Source organism: Dermacentor albipictus, unplaced genomic scaffold (assembly GCF_038994185.2).
Source record: "Dermacentor albipictus isolate Rhodes 1998 colony unplaced genomic scaffold, USDA_Dalb.pri_finalv2 scaffold_67, whole genome shotgun sequence".
Taxonomy (NCBI): Eukaryota; Metazoa; Arthropoda; class Arachnida; order Ixodida; family Ixodidae; genus Dermacentor; species Dermacentor albipictus.
This window is the reverse complement of record NW_027225621.1, coordinates 108,908-132,061: the sequence shown is the minus strand read 5'-3', so window position 1 is coordinate 132,061 and position 23,154 is coordinate 108,908. Positions and strand designations below refer to the sequence as shown.

At 47.9% G+C, this 23,154-nt stretch overlaps 4 non-coding genes across 4 annotated transcripts; all 4 read right to left on the bottom strand.

Moving 5' to 3' along the window:
* Window positions 1-9,437: 9,437 nt before the first annotated feature.
* On the bottom strand, window positions 9,438-9,601 carry LOC139053077 (U1 spliceosomal RNA). Its single transcript, XR_011510207.1, has one exon. It is a non-coding gene; the product is annotated as a U1 spliceosomal RNA (small nuclear RNA).
* A 3,980-nt stretch (window positions 9,602-13,581) lies between these two features.
* On the bottom strand, window positions 13,582-13,745 carry LOC139053075 (U1 spliceosomal RNA). The gene has a single exon (XR_011510205.1). It is a non-coding gene; the product is annotated as a U1 spliceosomal RNA (small nuclear RNA).
* A 762-nt stretch (window positions 13,746-14,507) lies between these two features.
* Window positions 14,508-14,578, bottom strand: TRNAG-GCC (transfer RNA glycine (anticodon GCC)). Its single transcript has one exon. It is a non-coding gene; the product is annotated as a tRNA-Gly (tRNA).
* Window positions 14,579-18,324: 3,746 nt separating this feature from the next.
* On the bottom strand, window positions 18,325-18,488 carry LOC139053078 (U1 spliceosomal RNA). The gene has a single exon (XR_011510208.1). It is a non-coding gene; the product is annotated as a U1 spliceosomal RNA (small nuclear RNA).
* Window positions 18,489-23,154: the final 4,666 nt, after the last annotated feature.

Sequence of the window (23,154 nt, the reverse complement as noted above, 5' to 3'; positions counted from 1 at the left end):
AGGTCTTGCGAAGGAGAGAAGAGAACGAGTTTATTCGCCACCAGAAAGAAATAGAAATCGAGCAGAGAAGGCTTGAATATGATGAAAGGTGCCTGGCCCTTGAAGAACGGAAGCAGGCGACAGAAACTCGGATGCCCAGCGTTATGAAGACAATATAAAAATGCTTTGCAGCCCGGGACTGGCGGCATTTGTAGACGCGGCCCAGTACGGGCGCAGCAACCGGTACGCGGCCGTCTCGATACGCTGGGATGGTACGATAATTAACGCAGCATCGGTCTAGGGGGTAGCGTCCGAAGTGGCCGAACAGGTGGCAATACCCATGGCAATGAGGGACCTCGAACGTCCTTACGTCTACACAGATTCGCGATCGGCGGGCACAGTATTCGCTTCGGGCTCGATATCGCGGGAAGCGGCGACCGTCCTCGGCAGCGAGGGAGCCGCGGGTCATCACATCGTCAAGTAGTTTCCTGCCCACATGGGGGCCGACGTGCACCCCGAATTTCCCAACGCCAACGAGCAGGCGCATGGACGCACGCGAGGATTCACGCACCGCGGCGATCGTGGCGAGCGAAGTGGCGGGGAGGGAGGGGAGCACCGAGATCCCCTGCTCACCTTCAACGAAATAACAACACACTATCAGCTGTCGAGGAGGACCTTCCCGCTTCCCCACGCTAAACTCACTAGACCACAGTCATCTATATTCACAATGGTTCAAACAAGGTCGTTCCCCTCGAGAGGCAGACTGAGCCTTTATTCACCGGAAGTAGAGCCGCAATGTCCGGATTGCGGCGAATCGTACTGCTCGCTATCGCACATGCTCTGGCAATGTTCCGCGTTAAGCGGCACCGTGTTCAGCAAAGAAGACTGGGTGGACGCCCTGCGAAGCGACGACCACCAGACCCTCCGGGCCGCCCAGAGGGCTCACGAAAGGGCGGAGGCTCACGGGCTTCCCGTCCCAAAGTTGGTGCGGCCCGCGACCCCTGCCGACCACTAAACCAATAATGGGTGGGGAGGGGTTCTTCAGGACCCAATAAAGTTATTTCCTCCTCCTCCTTCACAGTATTAAAACTGCGCTCGAGAAGCAGCAAACACAAATTATAAGCCTTTTCAAATAAAGTTCTCTCACTGTGTGACTCAGTTCTGTGGCCTCAAATAAATCCTCCAGCTGCGGAGGTTCAACCCCAAAATGCTGCGAGACCTGCCAACCGCACATACATGGTGTGACAATTTGCAAATACAATTGCAAATTGTATTTGCAAATACTTGCAAATTGTCACACCATGTATGTGCGGTTGGCAGGTCTCGCAGCATTTTGGGGTTGAACCTCCGCAGCTGGAGGATTTATTTGAGGCCACAGAACTGAGTCACACAGTGAGAGAACTTTATTTGAAAAGGCTTACAGCCCCAGCTTTGTACATCCGAGAAACATTTTGTCTCTTCTGCTTCTGATTCTTTCGAAAATCCAAGAATGCAAACAGGCCTGCTATCTTTCCAAAACCCCACTCGACTGATTACCTTAAAGTGCTAATTTTTTTGTTGCAAGCATACTGCAGCAACGTTATGCTAGTCCTTCCATAAGGTTTCAGCAGCAGAGGTCGCAAGGGATAAGCGGGATCACCGCACAGAAAAAAGCTGCGTCCTCTGACAAGCTTTTGGTGCGTATTCCTCTTTCGGAGGACACCTGAAAATATAGAAACACATTTTACTACAGGATATCACGGATGGGTATATCATTGCAACCTGCGCACAGTAGCTGGCTAGCCAATAACGATACACAGCTGAGAAAGCTGCCGAGTGTTATTTTTCCGATGCACACTTCCTTCACGCAACAATGCTAGTTCACGATACTCTATTAAATAAACAAGGTTCCTTCATATTAAGTCGCAATCAAATAGGTATTTCTACTGCTTCTAGTAATGATTGTACCTTTATGGGTGTTATTCCTGTTGTCAATTTAAACTGTAAACATGTTGCACAATAACAGACGAAACTGGCTTATAGCATTAGTATGTTAATTAGGACAGGCCACTGTTTCACCATTTTGAGCTTACTAAATTTTACCATGCCCTTTTCACAAACATGTTGACAATCGTATCACCCCATGGGACAATATTTGTTTCACGACGTCGCTCGTAAGATGAGTAGCAGTTGAACAAGGAGTGCCTCTGAAGCAATTTCAACAAAGGAACTAGTAAGCAAGTCTGTGCTCTTGTCTCGCACAGGTTTGACTGCATTATGCATGTTTGAGTCACAGCATGTAGCGAGTGGCTTTACGTAATAAAAATAATCAAAATCGTTAACTTGCCTGCATCACGTCGATTGCCCACAAATGGGCCGTTCAATTGGCAGATAATTCCATTGGGGGCAAATGATGGACTGGTGTTTAAAGACATGAAGACGCTGGTGCCCCGAAAAGAAGACCCTCTGGTCGTTCGATGGGCGGCAAATGGCCCGCGCTGTGCCATCGATGGAGGCCCAGAAGTTGTGGAGCGGCGCCCCTTTGGAATTCACGCCCTGCGAGTAAATGTGACAAAGCTGAGTACGAGCACACACTGGCAGGTAGCTGAATCCATACCTTGGAAAAAGTTTCCAGTTGAGCGAGGTCCAGCCAGAAATGGTTATTCATCTCTCGCAGAAGGCAGCCGAACGTGCCCTCAATGTGTGCGAGCACCTGCATTAGTGGCTGAAGAAATCACTGAATAATGTCGCCCGAAGAGCGGCTCCAGTTCCCGCAGCCTGTTCGGATATGCCAGCCGCCGCAGCGTTAGTCAGAGGCTCTGAACTCCTGGAATGTTGAGACACTGCGGCGTTGACAAAACTTCCGGCAGTAGCAGTGCACGCTGCAGCCTTCGCACATGTTGCTCGAAGCGAAACTACGTGCGGAATTGCCAACTTGCCATGGCCGTCGATGTCGCGGTAGCCATGCAGTGACAGCGGGTCTCGGCGCGTGTACTGGAACACTTCCTGGCACAACAAATCTTCTACCTCTGACCACTTCAAAGTAGACATGAGAAAGGTGTCCTCCAGCACACTTCTCGGCGGCATCACTAGTGCGAGCGCTAATAACTTGCCTAACGCACCCCCAACTTGTGCTCTAGGGGAATAAGTGTTAAAAAGAAAAAAACAACGTCGCAGGAGCATTGGCGTCAGAAAGGATTGGATTGGATGCGGAATGACACTGCTATCACGTGGCGTTCGTAAAGTGGACGCTTTATTTTCCACTCCATGAAATGGATCGATAATTCATTACAAGCGCACGTCTAGATACTTAATGAACAACGAATATATATATATATATATATATATATATATATATATATATATATATATATATATATATATATATATCGGTTTTATTCTGTAAACGTGACAAAATGGCGTTTTGTTTTTTTTTCGCTACGCTGAATTTGGCCAGAGGGCGCTGCTAATAGGGAAGGTCCGCTCCACTACGCTAAGCGCATAGCTAAAATGTGAAAATCGCCTGCCGCTCCGCTGGGGCTTAGCCGAGCAAATCGGACCGGAGCGGACCGTAATAACGCCAAACTAAAGCACTCTTACGTTGCTGGGATCTTTACTCTGAACAGCGCGTGAATATAGGCACAGTATAGCATGGGCGGCTGAGCTATATAGATGGAAACAGTTGGTGCTTCAAAATACCGCGCGAAAACAGGGGCAGGACGGAAGAGAACGGGACGGCGCCGCAATATGGGTATGCTGCGACGCCTGCCACAGCTAGGGCGCCGTGCGGAGCAACGAGACAAATTACAAGTTGGTGAATGCATGTGCCTATGCATTTGAAGGACTGCATGTTTCGGATGCCTCCGACAGATATAGCTTGAATCTTCAGTAATGACAATGCGCCCGTGACGACTCGCGTATAGTCGCAGTCACTTTGCAACAGTGCGACCGCGGATCTCCGTTAGTCGCGCTGTACCATTTTCTACTGACGCGTCTCGTAATGAACGCCGGGCGGCCGCCGGGGTCACCGTTCGAACCCCACCAGTCTGGCTCTGCGGCTGCCGCCTCGGACGCTCATCGGCGCCCTCCTCCTCGCTTCCTCAACCTTGGCGGCCCGACGACAGCGAGAGAGACCTAATGCCAGACAATGCGAGCTGGTAATAGCGTTACGCCGATCCGAAATTTGCGCCAGGCTCGCGCCGCAATTTCCGACGTCTTGTTTGCGCAAACGAACGCAATGCCGAGAAGGAAGGCCATGCGCAGTTCCGTCAATATAAGCGTGTCTGTTTTGCTGACAGACTGGTGTTTGAGGCGTGGAACGACGCGCCCGAGAGATGCCGTTCAAAAAATATTTAGGTTCACTTGTTGGCACGACAGGATAGCACGACGCACTACACGGAAATCATAACGTCCACGTTACTGCCCACCTGCGCTCTCCACAGTGACTACAATAATGGGAACGAGTGCCAGCGAACGGCCACAAAACGAGCCGAATCTGTCGCTAAGAGTTACTCCTGGGGCAAGCAGGTATCAGAAACGGCTGTGTTGACAATATAGCATGCTTTGCCCATTCCGTGTCATGTGAGGTTCAAAACTTCAAACCTTCAACAACAACAAAAAAAAAAAAGACCACACGCACACATACACATATATGCAGTGGCGTAGGCCCGTTATCTGATACAACTGTTTGCGGCAAGCCCAAACGGGCAAACAATTCTTGAAGCCGCGCGATTGTGACTTCTGTGGTCGCCTACTTGACTGGAAGTGCCTCAATCCATTTAGTATGCGAGTCGACGACTATCAGCAGCATGCGTCCGTCCCTCTATCGGTCCGGCATAATGAATGTGAAGCCTTGACCATTTGGTTCCCGTTTCTGGCCAACAGATAGGAACCTGTCGATGGGGCATTGGCTGAGCTTGTACACATGAGATGCACGAACGTGCAAGGCTTTCGATCTCACCATACAACCCAGGCCACCAGAACAGCGTCCGAGCCAGTCTTTTCATCGCAGATGCACCCTGGTGTGACCGATGTAGCTCAGCGAGCATGGAGACTCGCGCTTTGCGGGGTACGACGATGCGATGAACCCAGTAGAGCAGGCCTTCTGCGCTTGACAACTCCAGTCTTCTGCAAAAATAAGGTTGAAGGTGATTGTGACACGGTGACAAGGGTTTAGGCCATCCATTCAGTACAAAGTGCTGAACAACTCTAAGGTTTTCATCTCCGTTCGTCAGCGCCCGTATGGCGTCCGCTGGCACGAACGAGCTGTCAAGGGGTCTCTGAAGACAACACGTATTCTGGTAAGGTGCCCAATCGACAAACGTCTGTTATCGGCACGGGCAAGCGGCTGAGTGCGTCCGCGTTGGCGTTTTCCTTGCCGGCCTTATACTCTATGCGGTAGCTATATTGGCTTAGAAACAGAGCCCATCTCTCAATACGTGCCGACGCCATTGGGGGCACAGGTCGATCTTCTCGTAGAAGTCCCACCAGTGGTTGGTGGTCCGTGACCAATAGAAACTGGCGGCTCAGCAGGTAGTCTCGAAACTTTGTTACTCCGAATACCCCCAGTACGAGCGCTTCCTTCTCGAGCTGAGAATAATTCTTGTCGGCGTATGTTAATGTGCGTGAACGGAAGGCAATGGGCTTATCCAATGTTCCAATTCGGTGCGAGATTACGGCACCTAAACCCGAACGTGACGCATCGCATTCCAAGCGCACTCGTTGGTTGGGATCGAAATACGTCAGAACAGGCGAACTCAGAAGTGTTTGTGTAGCCTTGAGATGAATTTTGCTGCGCCGTTCCCCAGTGCCATTTATGCTCTTTTTCAAGCAGAAGATACTACGGGGCCAGCATCGTTGACATGTGTGGCAAGAACCGGTCATAATAAGTCAACAGACCCAAAAACGAGCGCAGTTCGCTCACATTCGTAGGCCGTGGCGAGTCACGTATTGCTGCTAGGTTCTTCTCAAGCAGATGCAAGCCGTTATTGTCAATGCGATGGCCCAGGTAGACGCTTGAGTCTTTGCGAAAATGGCATTTTCCGGCCTTCAGCTTGATACCATTTTCTTGAAGCCTGCGCAAAACGTCCCGAAGCACTGAGCCATTATTGTCTTGACGTTCCGCTATGAATACATCGTCCAAATACACCTGCACGGCTGGAAGACCATGCCAGGATCGTTTCCATGCGCCGCTGAAAAATCGCGGGAGCCGAGGCAACTCCAAACGGAAGACGGTTATAGCAGAACAACCCCTTGTGAGTGTTTATCACGGCCAACTTCCTCGCCTCCTCATCCAAAGAGAGTTGGTTATATGCATCCTTCAGGTCCAGTGTTGTGAAAAATGATCCCCTACGTAGCGACCCGAAAATGTCTTGAATGTTTGGTAAAGGGTACTGCGCAGTTATGCACGCAGCATTGATTGTGGTTTTGAAATCGCCGCAGATGCGAAGGGACCCGTCTTTCTTCAGTACTGGTACGATTGGCGCCGCCAACTCAGAATGTGCTATGGCCGATAATATGCCTTGCTCTACTAAACGGTCCAGCTCAGTTTGCACTTTTTCACGAAGAGCATAAGGAATTGACCGCGCCTTGTGGAACTTCGATTGGGCGCCTTCTCGAATGTGGAATTTCACAGGTGGCCAGTGAATGTTTCCAAGTCCTGGCTCAAAAAGGGCAGAAAACTTGGTCCTGAGGCTGTCGGGATCTGCTGACGTCGATTGAACCGTAGCGAGAAACCCAGACGGCAAAAGCGAGAACGCTTGGATTAAGTCCCTTCGGCAAAGGCTGGGACCCGAGCAGCCTGTAACTATCAGTGTGGCAGGTACAGTCTTCCCCGCAAAATGGGATTCAAGGTGCAGTTCACCGACAATGGGTAGCTTGCCCAAGTAACAGCTGAGCGTGTGTTGGCATTTCAATAAGCGTGGCCAACTCAGACGGTGCTTTAGATACACCTCCTGCGGAATGATAGAAAACGGTGATCCCGTGTCAATAATCATGTTCAAAGGCACGCCACCCCAGCGGATAACTCTGCGGAACGCCTGGAGCAAAGATTACTTTTCCCGTGATTCCTGCAATGTGAAGACTGATGAAATATCGCCTTCCTCCGTTTCGGATACAGCGCTCTCATAATGAAATGCGTTAGCGACGCCATCGCGCCTACGACCAAGCCCGGAGCCCCGATTGGGAGCCGCATTTTCTTGCGAAATGACCAGTCTTCCGACAGCGAAAACACTGCTCCTTCTTGTGCAGACAGTCGCTTGCTTCGTGATCGTAGTTTCCGCAGCGCGCGCACTCAGTATGGCTTTGCTTATCTTTGGTGAAAGTCTGATATCGGCGCGATTTACTCGCTACAGTGCACACCGCTGCCTCATAATCAAGTCTAGTCATGGCGCTTACTTCAAGTGCGGCTGTCTCTGCCGCTATGGCAATCGTTTCAGCTTGGGCAAGTGTGAGCTCAGTTTTTTCAAGCAGCGTCTGCTGCACCGCCCGATATCGGATGCCACAAACAATGCGGTCCCGTAACATACGGTCCAAACTGGCGCCGAAGCGACAATTATCCACAAGCTTGCGCAACTCAGCAACATAGTCCCGGACAGATTCACTTGCAGCCTGACCCCTTGTAAAGAACTTGTAACTTGCGGCAACCTCATTAGACTTCGGCGCATAGTGGTTATTTAGGATGGCAAGTGCGTCCTTGTAACTCAGACCATTTACTTTCTGGGGGGCGCAGTGTCCAGCAAGAACGCCTACCGTCGTCGTTGACGGTGTCGAAACCAAGAGCGCCCGTTTCTTATCATGTCTTAATATCATTTGCTTCAAAAAATGCCTCCAGTCGAGTGAAGTAAATATCCCACTTACCTAGATTTTCGTCGACACTTGGAGTACCGAGGTTCGTAGCCAGGGCCATGACCGCCGATGCTCCGTAGACTCGATTACTTTCAGTACCCAGCAGGACTCCCAGCGCTACCGAGACGCCACCGTTCGTAGCGGGGGCTCTGCGGGGAGGTCACCCTCTTCGCCACTGTTGTAGCGGGTGGCAGAGTGACGGAGAAGATCCAAGAGCACGTACCGCATTGTTTTATTTCAGTGACAGCGAACTATATATATAGGCTGCTTGCCTATGACGTAACATAAAAAGAACGAATCATGTTTGACACGTGTGGCACAGCACTTCATATCAGGGATCGGGTTCTTCATCTCGGTACGAGCCACTCGGATGCCAGTGTCGACACCCGGGCGACCCTTGAAGACGGGCTCGTGGACTTGCTGAACACGGCCAGAAGACCTGACGCCAAGGCTGCATCGCCGACCCACAGTGGCACTCGGAAGACTGAAACGTGGAACTATTTCGCGACCGACTTTGACTAGCGGTACCGACACGCCATTCAACAGTATAGCGCCTCGACTCTTGAACTTCGAAGCTGCACTGTGATTTGCGGCAGCTGCTCCAAACTTTACGCCTCCCATGTGCAGGAGGGTCTTGATACCGGAAGGACCGGTCACGGCTGGGGCGTCAATTACATCATTGACGGTACTGCCCTCTGGTGCACTGAGGACAAAACTGCGCCGTGAGTGGCTGTGCGGAGAAGACCATCAGATGGCGGGGCCGAGCCCTGGCTCGCATTGAAATTGAGTATGAAGAACGGCTGAGGAATATGGCAGAAAGTAAATGGGCTGGGAGAGTTTTCAGGTATCTGTACAGAAAAAAAATTAATTCACAGTGGAGGAAAAGAACTAGGAAACTTACCAGCAAGTATGCGGCCTATAGGGTGGGCAACAAAGCAACAAAGAACGTCAAGCGGAAAGTAAGAGAGGCTGAAATAATCTCATGGGTGGCGGCAACGGAAAAGGAACCTGCCATGAGTAACTACTTAAGAGGAAAAAAAACGACATCAGGAATGAAACAACTTATGATGACTCAAAGAGAAATTCATTACTTTTCGAAGCGAGATCGGGATGCCTTAGAACACGCACCTAAAAACGAGATATAAGAAGGTAGAATGCTTGCTGCGGTAAAGCTAGGGAAACTATGGAGCATGTTTTATTAGAATGTGAAGACGTCTACCCAGCGGTCGATTTAGGCACCACTGGCCTCCTTGAAGCCCTTGGGTTCAGCGAGAGCAGCAGAAAAGTAAACATGTCCGCAATAGGCATTAGTAAGAGGCGATTGGAGGATTGGTTGAAAAAAAAGTTGGGAAATGACAAAAAAAAACTGCGACGTACAAAACAGTTCGCAATAGACGATCAGAAAATTTGTTTGTAGGAGTTCACAAGCTTTTTTTTTATTATTGTACAATAGGCAGGTACAATAGGTACAATATTGTACAAATTAGGCCGTACAATAACAAAAGCTGGGTGGCGCAACCCACCGCACCGTTCCAAAGGGCACGCTCATAACACCCATCCCACGGCGAAACGATGCGGTGCCCGTCGAAGTGATACACCGCAAGTCGCAACTATTTTTGGAATTTGATATGGATAGGGGGATAGCGCGAACGCAGTCCCCCACTACCAAAAATTGCATGCCCCATCTGCCCCAGTTTGGGGTAGTGGCAGGGGTCAGCACGGGCGCAGTGCAATGCCCGCGCCTCTCCCTGGGGGCACCGCCTCGCTGATCACGGTTACCCCGGCACCAGGTAAGTATGCCGAGGCAGCGTCGCCACATCGGTGCACACCCCTGGCGATCCGACAAGCGACACCGGTGCGGAGTTGACGACGACTGAAGATTACTGTTGTCTCTCGATAAACTGCGATACGCGTTTGAGAGAATTCAAAGCAGCAATGATCACTAAAAAAGTCTGTAAAGCTAAATTTGACGTAACATGCAGCTGCATTGAGAGAGGCCCCAATTTTGAGTGATTATCATGCTCGTTTCGAGAGCGCAAAGTTTTCGCGCCACTAGGGGCGCCACCGCTGCAGTTGTATCAGGTCAGCCACATGGCGATGCAGACAACAACGCGAAATTTCCACGAGTAGCGCAAGACGGAAAATGGTGGTTAGGACTTAACGATCCGTTTAACATGAGGCTTTAGCTCTGGGGCTCCATATCTAAATAGGTGGGAAAGTAGAAATCGTTTTTGTCGACAACCACTGCACGAAGTTCGTTGAGGTTTGCTGCCTTTAAAGGGAAAATGTTAAAATCTAGTGACTGTTGACAGCGGATTTTTTTTTTTTTCAATCGTCAATTTTTTACAGCGAAGCTGTTAGCCTTTGGGTGGTTGGCATTGTTCATGCCCGTCCGTGAGCAGAAATTATCAGCAATGGCTCATCCACCTCTTAATGCAGAGGCTACAAGCACTCAGCAAAGTCAACAGTGCGTACATTCATTGTAATCACGCATACAAGCTACAGAACAGCATATGTTGTAACGAACAAGCTTAATATCACGAGCCACCCGCGTGGAAGGCAAGTATTATGCCACTCAAACACCGAAGCCACGTATAAGAAGTATTGTACACTTCTGCGCCGATGAATTTTCACGCGAAATGTCGATGCAGTTCAGTCGCAAGCTGAACCGCAGCCAGATAACAATGTCACATATAAAACGAACAAAGCAGACAGTCAGTCCACCGCCTTCTTCAGTGAAGCTCAACCGGTCACACGGTGGATCTATGCGCCTTCGTTTACACCCTGGAAAAACGTGTCGTGCAAGAAGCGGACACGTGGGTCTGGTAGCTGGATTTAAAGAGTTCAGTCACAGCCTCGTATACATATTTCTTTTTTTTTTCCATGCCGGCCCAGTGGCGCCATAACCGAGGGTCGCTGAGATTGCACCGCTTTTCCAATAGTTTCTCCGTTTGTGGAACCGCGGGTACAGTCACGTGGAATCCTTCCTGGCACGTGATCGCACGTTATGCAAAAGCCAAAGATCGGACCAATACGGCATGGAGTGCCCAGCTAAAGTTGTCCACGGCAGCAGCAAGAACAGGGATCAAAAGGCTGGGAATGTAGTGCTGCCGCAGAGGACCCCTATGGTTCCTATGAATATGCGGAGCGAGTGGGCAAGCGCTGAAAAATATAGAAGGCTAAGGTTCAACAAAATCAGCACGCAAAGGCACCCACCTGCTAAGTGAACCCACGCAGTTGTGGGCGGTACCCACACGTCTAGCTAATTATACAGTTCCCGCTCTTTGTGTTGCACGTTGTCGGTATTGTTGAACAAGTTAGACAAAGAGCAGTTTGATCTGATTTCTGAACCTCATTCAGGAGTATAATTATTTTACCGGGACAGACTGTTTTGAAGCTCCTTTCTTCTCTGGCCATGAGCCTTACTTCTCGCATTCCACAGGTGGGTGGATGGCCCCCGGTGTGGCGGTAAGCATATATTGTAAATGCTGATATGCAGGGGTATTTTCTTATGGAAGTTGCTATTTAGTCTTCGTAGCTTCGCTCTCTATCGCACCAGCTCATGTACGATCGTGTATATGCATACTGCATGTTTTCTTTTACCACATGCAAAAGTTTTGTTTCGCCTTTCTCGGTTAAAAGTATTTGAACTGCTTTTTTTTTTTGCGCTGTCGTGGCTGCGGTGGTGTTGTCACCGTGAAGGGAATCGCAACCGCTTAGTTGTCAAGCTGATTCCTCAGCTTTCAGGTCCTACTCCTTTCTGCAAAAGGAAATGAAACTGAATTGAACTTCCACCAGTGACAAGGAGTATTCCCTGAAGCAAATGTTCCGCCCAGCTACTCAGGGGGAAGGAAGTCGTGAAGTGGTAGACATCTTTTTTTATTATTATAAGGGAAACAATCATGAGGAATTCCACTCTGCGAGGGTATGATGATTTACCTGACTGCCTTAATTATACCCTACCAATATTATACGCAGACGATACGACTGTTGCCCTTTCGAATAAATCATTACTTTCGTTAACTTCGACGCTAAACAGTGATCTGCTAAAGATGACTGAATGGTGTAACGCCAATTTTCTAGTTATAAACCCTACGAAAACGCAATTCATGTTATTTAAGCCACCACAGAGACATTTACCTTGCTCTCCGACCATAAATCTGGCATCGCACTCCTTCCTCCACTTGTGTTTCTTTCCTCGGCATCAAATTAGATCCTCACCTTAAGTTTACTAACCACATTGCACACATCAAATAAAAAAGAGCATTTGGCATTAAAGCACTACTGAAATCACGTGCATTTTTTTCCAAAGAAGCATTATTATCGTTATACTTCGCTTTAATTCATAATCATATCATTTATGCTATCGCTGCTTGGGGTAATACTTGTCATCATTCCTCTATTCAGCACATTTAAAATCAGGCTATCCGCATCATAACGCGAAGCCATTTTTTTTTTCTAACGCGTCTTCCTAACTACGTACAAACCGCATTCTTCAAGTTACTGATTTGTCTGACTATCATTTAGCGAAATTATTTTTCAAATTACTAACTCAAGTTTCTTACATCTTCGTATGTTCTGATTTCCTTTTAATCCCAGTAACACAAGGTTTGCAGCACAAGGACGTTTCTTGTTGCCTTTATGTCATACTAATTACGGAAAGATGGCTTGCTCTTTTTGCGCGCTTAAGCTTTGGAACAGTCTTCCATATTCCATTAAGTTGTCATCTACCTTGTACTCTTTCAAATAGGAACTCAAGATTTGCTGTCTGATTAATTTCCTACAATGTTATTTTGCTATTTAAAAGCTGTGTAATTGCCATTTATTGTACATATTTCCTCTTCTTTTCGTCTTTTATGTGTGTCGTCACTCAATTTCCTGGTTATAATTTTCCTTATTTCATAATTTGTTTCTCTTCTCTGTATTTCGCTTTATTTTTTATGTAACTTCTAATCCAAGGGTCCCCGTGCAGTCTCTGACTTTGGGACCCTTGTCTGTATACCATCTTTTGTAACAAACTGTTATGAACGAATAATAAGCTGAAACTGAAATGACGAGCGAAGCTGTTTGACACATGACGCAGAATGTTGAACGAAGCTACAAACACATTTCTCGTCCTGATGGCTGGTCATCGTGAAGATAACTACGCACACACATTCACACCTCCCCTCTTTTATTAAATGAGTAAGCGCTTGTATAGATATGCAACGAAAAATCTGTCCATCCCATAAGACAGTGAATGGCTCATGCCCCCGTAAGCAAGCAAAAAAAATCTATCTGTGTGTACTGATCTTGAAAATTATGCCTTTTAATATTTACTAATCTACTGCAAATGCATATACATGTTATGAAACGTATAAGATTTTGCATAGAATGGCGCGATGTTGCATCTAATTCGGGAGCCGAGTTTTCGCAGGCGCAGATTTGTTGACGGACACGAACAATGCACAGAATCCCAGCCTTCAACAGCTGAAAAATCTAGCACTCGAGTATGGGTCACCTAGTCAGCGAAGCGACCCGCCAGTGCGATATGCGCCACGGAGGGACTTGCCCTAATTCATGCGAGTTCGATTACGAGGTAAACCTAAAGTGCTTAACGATGGTTGAAAAACAGGCTCCCTACATTAGCGTCGAAGTCGCAGGGAGACAATGGCCAACCACCCAAGAGCATTTTACTGTGCTGCCCGACGTTTCCAGTGCACGAATACACGAAACCCGTTGAGGTGACACGCAGCAACAACTCGCAATGAGCAACTATTTTTGGAATTTGATATGGATAGGGGGATAGCGCGAACGCAGTCCCCCACTACCAAAAATTGCATGCCCCATCTGCCCCAGTTTGGGGTAGTGGCAGGGGTCAGCACGGGCGCAGTGCAATGCCCGCGCCTCTCCCTGGGGGCACCGCCTCGCTGATCACGGTTACCCCGGCACCAGGTAAGTATGCCGAGACAGCGTCGCCACATCGGTGCCCACCCCTGGCGATCCGGCATGCGGCGCCAGTGCGGAGTTGACGACGACTGAAGATTACTGTTGTCTCTGGAGAAATTGCGATGCGCGTTTCAAAGAATTCAAAGCAGCAATGATCATTGCAAAAGTCTGTAAAGCTAAATTTGACGTAACCTGCAGCTGCATTGAGAGAGGCCCCAATTTTGAGTGATTATCATGCTGGTTTTGCGAACGCAGACAAGAAGTCGCGCCACCAGAGGCGCCACCGCAGCAGTCGTTTCCGAGGAGGCCTTTTGAAAACATACTTGTTCGTATCAGGCAGCCCAAGGAGATATTTAAAAACAATGATCCAGCCACCCGGCGATGGAGACGACCGCTCACAACCCCAACAAGTGACGATAGACGAAACATGTGCGTTAGAATAGAACGACTCGTTTAACTGCTCAATTGCTGGGCGGTCAATTTCTTGAACGCATGCCCACTCGGCTTTAATGTACGCTTCGGCAACTGCAGTGATATATATATAAAAAAAACAATATCTCCAGATGTCCGCGAGTAAGGTACGACACAGTGCGAACGTGTCGTCGCCTTGGCTTCGTCTCCTGAACTCGTGACATGTTTGACAACGCGCTGGGGCTAGCTGCATGCAGTTTGAGTAACTGCAGCCTGGTAGACGCAAAATATTTCACAGAATATGTAAAAATAGGAGTCGAATGCTAATATAAAAGGAAAAGACACTGATGTAGCGAAAAAAAACATGCGTCGGCCGGGAATCGAACCCTGGCCACCCGCGTGGCAGGCGAGTATTCTACTACTGAACCACCGACGCTTTTTTTTTATTGCCATTCTTTGACAACTGAAACAGACAAACAGACATACAGATGGCGTAAGGATGATATGTACAGTGCTGTGGTGATATAACCGCCTGCCGTCATTTGGCAGGCGTGCATTGTTAGAACCGCTTTAGACAGACGAGTTCATCTAACAAGGTAGCCCATTCAGGCTTATCTTGTCGTGCATCGCAAGCCTCGCGCAAGAACAACATACTTTCAGTAAAGTGCTCTCTAGCTGGGCGAATAACCAGTCTTTCATGCCTGACGTCCATGCGTGTTTTCCACAGGCTGTATAGAATCAACGCCATAAGCATATCATAGGGAACACCACCTTCACTGGGAATTGGAAGGAAACGGATGCCGTACGGTGTGATAGGCAACTCCTTTTTTAGTGTACGTTGCAGAATGTCCCACAAGAAAAGTGCGTCCGAGCAGTCCAAAAATATGTGTTCGATCGTCTCTGGTTTTCTACACCTGCTGCAGTTGATCGACCATGCGACAAAGAGGCCTTTTTCTTGTAGCCAAGGTTTGACAGGAAGGGTTCCAGTATGCAATTGGAAGAAAAAAGTTTTAACCCCAGATCGCACTGGCATCCGTTTCACTCGCTTCAATACATCTGCCCCTGTGGTCGGTGAATACATAGATCGGTACAAAGGAACAGGCATACAAACGTCAATTAGGTCCTTATACAATTTTTTTCTCCCAACAATAGCAAGATAATCAAATGAAAAGCGAGCATGCAAGAATTCTACGGACCAAGCTACCTCCCGTAAAAATCCGCGGAGACTTGCGCCATTTGCCGTTCTTGAGGTTACGATAAATTGAGGTAACGCATTTCGTAAACGTAGTTGGCACACTGTTCGCAAGAAGGGATCCTTCTGATCTCGCAAAAAAAGAAATCTTGAGACAACTTGCCTCAAAAACAAATGCGCCAAACCAAGGCCTCCTGATTTCACGGACCGAAATAAATTAGTGCGGCTCGTTCTCTCCCATGTGGATCCCCATATAAAAACAGCGCATGCTCTATGTATCTTTTGGATGGTCATTCTTGACATGCACAGTGCTTGCAGTACATACCAGATTTTTGCAAAAAGGAAAACATTGCATACGGTTGATCGCGCGAAAATCGATAAATTTCTACCTCCAAACTTTGTTGTTTTAACTTTCATTTGCTCTAGTTCTTCTTGCCAATAGTCTTTTGTATCATGATAATGTTGCAGAGGTACCCCAAGGTACCGCGCAGGGGTCGTGGTCCACTGCATATTTTCAAAAAATTCTATTTTATCATTCCAATTACCATGCCAGATGCCCAATGATTTACTCCAGTTTATCGCACTTCCAGTGCACTTGCAGAATCTGTTCGCCACTTCTACTGCATTAGAGATGCTTTGCTTGTCTCGACAGAATATGGCGATATCGTCTGCGTACGCCAAGATTTTAACTTCTCTGGAGTCCATTGCAAATCCCCTTATGTTATTACTACTAATAACCTTTAAGCAGAATGGTTCAACGTACAATGCAAAAAGTAGAGACGATAATGCGCATCCTTGGCGGAGTGCTGACTTAACTTCTATCATAGCCGTAGGCTGTTTATTAACTATTAGTTTCGTAGATACGCCAGCGTAGCACATTTTAACACCTTGCAAAAGAACAGAACCTATCTTGGCTTGTTTTAAAACAAGAAAAAGGATTTCATGTGACACTCTATCAAACGCTTTTTCAAGATCAAGTTGCAACAGTGCAACCTTTTCTGAGAAGGCATCGCAACTTTCCAATATTGTTCTCGCTACATGTATATTGGTGACAATGGATCGTCCTCTTATGCCACATGTCTGGTGCGACCCTACCAATTGCTGTATCACATTTTGGAGTCTCCGTGCAAGAACCTTCGTGTATATTTTATAATCTGTGTTTGTGAGACAAATCGGGCGGTACGCGCCTGTCGACAGTAGTACATGAGGGTCCTCGGACTTCGGTATCAACACCGTGTGACTCTGACGAAAAGAAGGGGGCAGCACGCAGTTCTCATACGCTTCCGCAATTACATTGTAAAGGGCAGTGGCTATGTCTTGTTTGAAAGCTTGGTAGAAAGCGGCGCTGAGACCGTCTGGCCCTGGCGTTTTTCCGGAACTTAGTGCGTCGATCGCCCATTTTATTTCTTCTAAAGTTATCGGTTCTTCTAGCCTTTCCGTTACTTCCCTTTCAAGACTTGGCAATAGCGACAGGAATTCAGTATCGAATCCTTCATCGCGAATGCGTTCTTGCCCTAGTAGTTCGCAGTAATGCTCATAAAAGGCCTGTCTTATTGTTTCTTTATCTCGTACAACCTCACTGCCGTATGTTACGGCTGTTATCTCGTTCCGCGAGGCATAAGCTCGTTCGTCCCCGAGTGAGCGCTTTGTCGGCTGTTCGCCGCACCATAACTTTTCTGCGCGTGCGCGTACGACCGCCCCTTTGTATCTTTCAGCTTCGACTAGTTCTAACTGGGATTTAATTTCTTTTATTTCCTTCGTATACTTTCCGGGACTGACATTCTCAACACTTAAATAAAAATTTAATTTATTTTGCATTTCTAATTCTTTTTTCTTTTCCTCTCGGCGCAAGGCACCAGACCTCTCTATGGCTAACATTTTAACGTCTTGTTTGAAATTCTCCCACGCTTCTGCATAACTTTTGTGTTCTGTCTCGAACCATCCGTGAAGGCTATCATTAACACCCCTCAAAAATAATTCATCTTCTAAGAGCTTAAAGTTAAATTTCCACAACTCCAGTTATAACCGGTCGGCTTTTTCGGACCAACGACAAAGTTGACTAAGCTGTGATCGGTGAAGGAAACATGATTTACTTCATATAGAATACACAATGGTATTAGATCCGCTGTAACGTAGGCGCGATCCAACCTGGCATGACTATTTCGCTGATAGTGAGTGAATGGTGGCGTCTCTGCATTGGACATCACATCCCCAACATCCTCTAAATTGTATTTTTCTATCGCTGCGTTCAAAGACCACCGACGCGACATGCCCAAGCGGTGCTGCCGTTCAGTGTAGAGCACGGTGTAGTGTAGAGGCATGTGAGCGTCGTGATAGAAGACAGACGTTTTACGGTCATCCTGCAGGCACAAAAGATATCTAGGAGACTATGGGGCCACCTAATCGTTACTTCGGCAGGGTCGCTGTCGCCTGAAAGGGGGGGCAAAGTACACATGCCAGCTGCAGAAATGAAGTTGTTCGCTGTGGTGACCACTGCACGAACAGGGGTGTTTATTGGACTGTGAAAACCGCCTTGAAGATCCAAGAAACTTGTGAACTTCCTAGGTGGCGCGCGCGGCAGATGTCGCTACCTTTAAAATTATGGCGAGGCCTTACTGGCTCCCACGGCGAGTATTCTACCACTGAACCACCGATGCGACATGGCCAAGCGTGCCGCCGTTCAGTGTAGAGGCATGTCAGCGTCATCACTGACGACGGCCCTTCTACGGTCATCCGGCAGGCACAGAAGACATCTAGGAGACTATGGGGCCACCTAATCGCTACTTCGGCAGGGTCGCTGACGCCTGAAAGGGAGGAGGGGGCTAAGTACACTCGCTAGCTGCAGAAACGAAGTCGTTGTTCGCCGTGGTGACCACTGTTATGTTAACTTCCCAGGTGGCGCGCGCAGCAGAAGTCGCTACCTTTAAAATTATGGCGAGCCCATAGTGATACACCGCAAGCAACAACTATTTTTGGATTTTGATATGGATAGGGGGATAGCGCGAACGCAGTCCCCCGCTACCAAAAATTGCATGCCCCATCTGCCCCAGTTTGGGGTAGTGGCAGGGGTCAGCACGGGCGCAGTGCAATGCTCGCGCCTCTCCCTGGGGGCACCGCCTCGCTGATCACGGTTACCCCGGCACCAGGTAAGTATGCCGAGGCAGCGTCGCGACATCGGTGCCCACCCCTGGCGATCCGACAAGCGGCGCCGGTGCGGAGTTGACGACGACTGAAGATTACTTTTGCCTCTGAATATAATTCGATGCGCTTTGGAAGGAATTGAAAGCAGACATGTACATTGCAAAAGTCTGTAAAGCTAAATTTGACGTGACCTCCAGCTGTACTGAGAGAGGCCGCAGTTTTGAGTGATTATCATGCTGGTTTCTGCGAACGCAGAATAGTTATCGCGCCACCAGAGGCGCCCCCTCTGCGGGTGTCAGGCCAGCCACAAGACGATGCAGCCTACCGCGCAAAATTTCCACGAGTGGCGCGACACGCAAAGTGATGGCGAGGACTGAACGATTCCTGGCGCTAGACGGAAAGTGATGCCTGTACAATACAGCTTTATGACGATGACGAAAGTTATAGTGAGGACTGAGCAATTCGTTTAACGTTACTTAGCTCGTGGGCTCAATATCTAAATGCAACCACTTCACGAAGCTTGATGACGTTTTTTGCATTTAAGTGAAAATGCTCAAATCGAGTGACTGTTGGCAGCGGACTTAATTTATTTAAGGCGTCAATTTTTTTACGGCGAAGTTAGCGCCTCGGTACTCGGCATTTTTCGTGCCCGTCGGTGAGCAGAAATTATCATAATCAGCAAGAGCTTACTAGCTCGTAACGAAGAGGCTACAAGCACTCCGTTAAGGTGAACAGTACGCACATTTACTGGAACTGTGCACAGAACGTACAGAACAGCGTACGTTTTAACAAAGAACGGGCTCGAGATCACGAGCCATTCCACTCCGTGAAGGCGGATGACCAGCGAAGCTGCGTAGCACACAACAAAAAGGTGACAAAGAATTATGAACAAAGGTACGATCACATTTACTGTCTTGACTGGTGGGCATCGAGACGAAACGTACACGCACACAGATTTTTTCAAGAGAAGCATGAATTGCCTCATTCGTGTCGGTGTTGCCGTAAGAAAAAACTCAAGCCCCGCGACAAGAATTGCTTGTCTGACTGCAGGTTCGAACCGCCGACCTCGGGAGGTTGCGAGAACACCATGCTAACCGATCCCGGCACTGTCAATTTTTTTTCTTTATTGCATGTAATTATGAGTAGTGTCAAACCAATATTGTTACATTACACTTGAACATACATGAGAAACAAATGCACACATGGTACGTAGTCCAATGAAAGTTCAAAATTTGGGCAAACAAACACAAGCTTCCAGACGCGAAACCCATTCAGCTACGGGAACAAAGGCAGCAACCACACTACATACTCACTTGAGCAGTCTCTTCTCCAAAGATAAATATAACATTTCAGGAATTCCTGTGTCCTTGATCAGCTTTTCGAGGAAGCCTATCAATATGGTGAGCTTCCTCCGTCTTTCTATCAGGGCCACAAAACCTTAATACCAAAGAGCAGTGATAATGATTAAAGTAAACGGATATAGTCCGATATCCGTTACGTAACGTCGATTACTAAATATTTGCAAAAGTACTGACAAATAGGTTGCAGACAGTCATTACTAAATGAGTAGTTGGATATCAAACATGGGGAATGCGAGGACGCTCTATACAGACAAATGTTCATATCACACGTTCAGTCCTTGAGTGCACAGAGGGCAGCATGGATCAAGTAGCTCTTCCCCGGATCGACCTCGCCAAAGCCTGTGATAAGGTTCAGCACGATTTTTTGTCCGAACTGCTGCGACATATTCAGTAAGGGGATGTAACGTACAATGGTATAACACTTGGTTACAAACATTGCAATGCAATGTTAATTGTCAACCGCACCCTCTCAGATATAATAAAGGTACAGTCATTCGTTCGTCAGGGTTGTCCTCTCTCGCCTTTACTCTTCGCTATATACCTGGACCCACTTTGCTCAAGCGTGCTTTGCGACTCAAGCATTAAAGGATACAAGTATGCAGATGAGCAAATTGAAGTGCTAGCTTAGGCAGATGACACTGCCTTCTTTTGCGTCGATAAGCCAATCGTTACCAAGGCAATAAACGCCCTGCGTTTCTGCGAGACTGCAGGAGCTAGTGTACAGATTTTGACAAAAGTAGGGGCTTTTGACTAGGCATGTGTGCGCTCACTTGCTCTGTATTCGCGAATATTCATTGGAACCAGCCTCCGTTGCGATATTTTGGTGTGCCTCTCGATAACTTCCGGAATAGTGGACCTCATTGGACGTCAACAATAAGCACTATCCGTCGAAAGGTGACAAAGACGTGATCTCCATTTTTGCGAGAGTTAAGACATGCAATATATTTCTCGCTTCCAAGCTTCTTTATGTTCTGCTGGTCTTGCACTGCTCACGTATCCATGTTCATGCATTTCATAGAATATCTGCATGTTTTATTTGGCGTTCATCATGGGAAGCCATGAGAAGGGACAGCCTTTTCCTTCCGCTTGAGAAGGGAGGCCTGAGCCTTGTGCATTTGTTTGTGCGACAATTGTACATGGGATTATTTTGCCTCAGAAACGTCCACCATGCATATTTTCTCGCAGTTAATCGCACACGTCTTCTTTCACGCCTCCCTTTTTGTCACGACAAACTGCTCAAGAACTGCTGTTATGGGGCTTCCTGAAGGAACTTGTCGATACTATAGCATATTTAAAAGCCAGATTCACTCTAGAATATTTCTTTACCGTTGATCGAAAGTTGCTAAATGTAGCACTTACAGACAACCTTCTCTCTGAACCTATGTACCGAAAGGCGTCTCTATTTCGTCAAAATGTTCTTTGTCATGGCCGTGGAATGCGCATTACGTCAACAGCGAAAACGTTTTTATTTCATCTGCACACCGCCACCCTGCCAGTTAAAACGTGGCTTTAGGAAAAAGGACTATATGTACCTTGGAATACGAATTGTAGACTTTACGATCAACCCGAGACAAGCGTACATTGCTTTATACTTTGTAGTAACGAATTTCATTTTTGGCCCATTTGACAAAGAACTATCAAAAAACACCCTCTCACATCTTATGGTATCCGGTTCCTTCCTTTCAAAAAGTCAGCCAGTGATACACCATATCATTTCTTTATGTTACTAGGACTTCATTCATTATGGAGAAGCCGAATGACCGACAGACATGCCGAGTCACGTCGCTCCTGCCACTGTCAAATCATCCCCCGCGCCCTTTAAAGCGGGGTGTTATATGGATGAAGAAGTAGACGCAGCGCAAGGCGCGAGTCAATCACAGGCGTTCCCTCAGGAGGAGGGAAAGGGTGTGATCGCGTGTTCGCTCGCCTCGCGCCCGCCTTTCCCGCCAGCAGGGTTGCCGTTGGTGGCTACTTTGCGCCAAATTGGCTACTTTTCGACCCCGTCTGGCGATGAAAATTTCACGTTGGCTCCTTGGCTACTTTCTGGCTACATTGAACTTCTATTTTGGCGCATTCACTAGCCATTTTTTTTTTGCAATTGCATATACAATAGCAAGCAAGAACAAAGAAGAACAATTATTTTTAAAGCTTTGCTCTCCTCATGGCTGTTCCGGTCGCCTTGACGCGCGCGCGCCATAGCGCGCGCGTCCTGTACGCATATATTCTCTCCGCCGGCGGTGCGCACATAGAGACCAACTAGCAGACGCGGGTGCGCAGACGCACGGACTCTGGGTGATGGGCGCACGTCGAAGCAAAGCCCGTGAGGACGTTGCGCGCCATCTGGAGAAAATAACGCTAATTCTAGCGCACGGCGAAGCAAAGGCCGCAAGGACGCTGCGCTCCATCTGGAGAAAATAACACTAATCTAGAGTACTTTCTCCGTTAGGGTCATGCATCCGAAACCATGTGTTTAGGTGCAGCCGTGTGCACGGCATGACACCAGAGAGGAACGAGCAGTACAGGTGAAATAACACTTGTGTACCCCAAGGCGACAAAGCTTCTGTTTTTGTGCCTTCGGCTTGCCGACACCGGCGTCTACCATGGGAAAAGACGCAAGAGCAAAGCGCACGTTTCGAGAAGAATGGAGAAAGGACAAGAAACTGAGCGGTAAGCAAAACGGAAACTATTCTTTAGGCGTTTAGTCGCATGCCGCTTAGTATCTAATATGCATATTACCATGCGTTACAGGATGGATTTCGTCACGTGACGGCGGAACGACTGCTCACTGCAAGTACTGCAATTGCAACATTCGACCCCACTACAGTGATCTGTTGGAGCACGCAGAAACCAAAAAGCACCGCGAGTGCGCAGTAATCCCAAGTTCGCAACAAAAACTGCCGCAGCTTCTAGCGTCTTCGAGTCGAACGTACTATGAAAAGGCTCGCCGAGAGTTAAGGATCGCCTTGTACACTGCAGTGCGCACTTCCATAAATGCTGTCGACGAACTTGGTGAGATTCTGCATTCCGAATTCAATGATTTTGATCTGCACAGAACGAAGTGCACGGCTATAATTACGAATGTTCTCTTCCCGTACTTCACGGAAAACATGGACAAACAACTGAACGGCTCCAGCTATTCTCTAATGGTGGATGAATCAACCGATGTATCCACGACAAAGCAACTTTGCATGGTTGTGCGGTTTCTGAGTTTAGAAGAAAACAGGATTGCAACCACCCTTCTTGATCTCCTAGAGCTGTCTGATGGAACGGCAGAAACGCTTCACGACACGGTACTGAAGATGTTGGACAAGCACGGCC